At 41.6% G+C, this 3745-nt stretch overlaps 1 protein-coding gene across 1 annotated transcript in view; it reads right to left on the reverse strand.

Annotated features, from left to right (window-relative positions):
• SERTAD4 (SERTA domain containing 4) overlaps nt 1-3745 on the reverse strand; it is a 371017-nt gene that overhangs the window by 342216 nt on the left and 25056 nt on the right. The gene's annotated exons all lie outside the window — the stretch shown is intronic.

The raw sequence follows: 3745 nt of genomic DNA on the forward strand, positions 1-3745 counted from the left end.
CCTGTTCCCTCCTTCCAAATATTACTCTGAATCTGCACCCTACTACTCATCTGTCTCCACACCCTCCATGCACACGATAACTGCACTTGATACTTGACTATTGCACTTAAACACACGGGCTGATGACCGGATCATGCAGCTTCATATGAAAATCCCTATTTATTATAATTGCCAGACCTGAAATAACAAACACTTTTCACCTATTTGTCCCCCCATTTCCTTGTAGAATGTGAGCTTGCGAGCAGGGACCTCACCCCTAATGTCACTGTTTAAATTGTCTTAACTCGTACCGAATTTATTGTCTGTACATGTCCCCGCTTAATTGTAAAGTGCTGCGGAATATGTTGGCGCTATATAAATAAAAATTATTATTAATTATTATTATATGAAAAGACTATTGCTAATGAAGGCCTGCTATAGTTTGAGGCAGTGTTAGAGATCTTGCAGAGGGACCCGTGAGCTTTAGCTATGCCACTGAGTACAAGGCTAAGGATTTGGGCGGCACATAGAAGCGCATGCGTAGGCTAAAATAAATATGGCTCATGCACGATTTTGGCATTCAGCAGAGACTATGCCTTCACTGTTAATCAAGCAGAGAGGAGTAGAGAGAAGAGGAGCCGTGGCCTGTAACTGTACCTGATCCTGAGCTCCAATTCACATATAGAGGAAAAGGAAGATGAATTACGCTGCAACCAATTGCTTCCCATTGCCTTCTGCACTGCCTCTGCTTGTGTAGTGGAAACATTGCTGACAGGTCTCGTTTACAGGAATATTTGCTGCACGATTGTTCTCAGTTATCAGCCAGTTTGGTCTAGTCTATATAGCCTGCGGTGTTCTTCAATTGCTGACCATTGACTTGAATCATTTTATATGCTGCACTTAAAGAAACATTAAAACACAAAACATATCCCAGAACTTCCCCCCCTTAAAAGGCTTGTCCATGTTGCTCTAGTTTAATATAACAAGCTGCAGCAGGAGCCTCCCCCCTCGGCACTAGGACAGAAGTAGCCAAGTGCTACCCCATAGCTAAGTTGGTGGGTCTGCAGCCAGACACCATGCAAAAGATTAAACTGATCAGCGCATTAACCCTTCTGTTCTCTGCATAATTTCAGGATCACACAGAAAATTCTACATTTTAAACTTTAAGTTTAAGGTTTCTTTAGTAGAAATTGCCGAGTTTAGATTTAGTTTCCCTCTACATTCAAAAGTGGTAGGAAATGTTCACTGCTACATGTGAACATGGGCCTAAAATTAGGATTCAGCAGTTTTTGGTGACACAATCTCTACTTTTACCAATAGGATAAAAACTAAAAGGACAAAGTTAGAAAAAGAAATGTAAATAATTGACTAAAATAACATAAAAATAAATGATAAATATGTATTGGCACACATACAGTATATACACTGCTCAAAAAAAAACCAAAGGGAACACTTAAACAACAGAATATAAATCCAAGTAAATCAAAGTTCTGTGAAATCAAACTGTCCACTTAGGAAGCAACACTGATTGACAATAAATGTCACATGCTGTCGTGCAAATGGAATAGACAACATATGGAAATTATCAAGACACCCTCAATAAAAGGAGCGGTTCTGCAGGTGGGGACCACATATCAGTACTAGTGATGAGTGTACTCGTTGCTCGGGTGGCCTCGGAGTATTTTTTAGTGCTCAGAGACTTAGTTTTCATCGCCTCAACTGAATAACTTACAGCTACTATCCAGCCTAAGTACATGTGGAGGTTGCCTGGTTATACAGGCACGTGGAGGCCACACACACTACTGAGCATCATTTCCTTGTCTTGAGGCATTTCCACTGAAGTTGGATCAGCCTGTAATTTCATTTTCCACTTTGATTTTGAGCATCATTCCAACTCCAGCCATCCGTGGGATATTAGTTGTGATTTACGTTGATCATTTTTAGGTTTTACTGTTCTCAACACATTCCACTATGTAATTAATAAAGATTTACAACTGGAATATGTCATTCAGAGATATCCAGGATGTGGGATTTTAGTGTTTTCTTTATTTTTTTTGAGCAGTGTATATATATATATATATATATATATATATATAAAACATTTACAGTTTTTATTGGTGGATTACTACCAAATGTATTTTGCAAGTGTTGAGATCTCAGTCTGCCACCTGGTGGCAGGACTTAAAAAGAACAGCTTCTACACAATAGACCTGGACTGGACAGTTTCAGCAATTTCAGCTTCTAAAAACAATTCAATGCTATCCAAATGTTAGAAATTATTATTATTAGTGGACTGTATACCAAATAACCCTTTCTTGGGGGGGGGGAAGAAGGGGGATAAATGACATGTATCAACTATGTATTACGTATATACTATGTAGAAATCAATGCCTCAAAGGGATTGGTGTTAAAAGGAGAACCTGTCAGAACGTTTTTGCAATTGGAAGTACTGGTATGCTTTGTAGGCGCTTGTCTCCCAATAAAAACGATACCTTTTTTGTAGAGATCTGATGTACCAGTCATGAGAAATCTAGAGCAGAAGAAATATGTAAATCAGGATGAAAGTGCAAGAAAAACGTCCAAGTGCACCGACACCCCCAGTGCACCTCCGGTCTGATTTGCATATGGCTTCTATGCTAGATTTCTCACATCGGATCTCTACAACATAAGATATCCTGTTTATTGGGGGACGAGCACCTATGAGGAAGTGGTAAAAGTTTAGAAATTACACGGAAGCCTTCAGCTTCTCTACATATTGGAAGTTTACACACACTGGTGTTGGTGCATTTGCTGCTTCTATGATCACAAAATCACAGCAAACCCAAGGTGCAAAGTCCCCCACCCCCCGCAAAAAGAAACGAACAAAAAAAAACAAAAACTTGGAAAAATGGTAACAGCCAACAAAACTGTGTGGCCGGAGCCGCTCGGTGCACCTTCTCACCTTGTTTTCCCTCCATCTCATCCTCAATCAAGGAAAAGATACTGTATTTTTCGGTAGGAAATGAGTCTTATAATCCAAATGTAGCTTTACTGGGGGTTGAGCTGGGTCACAAGAGACAGGGTCGCTGCTGCAAGAGGCCGGCGGCAGGATTGGGGCGATGCTGCAGGCCCAGGGCTGGGAGGAGGGGGTGTCCCAGCAGTGCGAAGCTGCGGGCCCTGGGCTTACAGAAAGTATCGGCGGTGAGCGGAGTTCCCTCACTTCCCACTGATGTTCATGCGGTGAGCCTCGGTAAAATAGACACCAGAGGTGGTGTATGTGCAGACTGAGATCTGTGAAAGCCCAGGGCCTGCAGCCTCACACCACTAGGACACCCCCTCTGCTCAGCTCGGGGCCCACAGCATCGCCCCATTCCTGGCACCACCAGCAGCAACCCTGCTCCACCGCCGTTGCCCCCCTCATGCCCCCAGTGAGCTACCGTAAAATCGGTACCACCACTTTATAAAAAAAAAATGTTTTATTTTCCTCCCCAAATTTTGGGGTGCGTCTTATAATCCGCAAAATACGGTCGTTACACCTACATGCTTTGCATCCGTTTGACCTAGACAAGAGTACACTGTACGTCTGTGCTTGGTTTGAACAGTCATTTTGCGATGACAGACTCCCATAAATGTGATGAACACTTTCATGGGGTAAATAGCCCCCAAATTATACATGGCATAATAGTTTTTTGAGCGCATTATAACTATGTATCAACCTAATTCTTACTGTTAATAATAATAATAACAATAAAAAAAAACAAAAAAAAAAAACACAACACAGCCCAGA

The sequence above is a fragment of the Ranitomeya imitator genome, chromosome 5 (genome assembly GCF_032444005.1).
Source record: "Ranitomeya imitator isolate aRanImi1 chromosome 5, aRanImi1.pri, whole genome shotgun sequence".
NCBI lineage: Eukaryota > Metazoa > Chordata > Amphibia > Anura > Dendrobatidae > Ranitomeya > Ranitomeya imitator.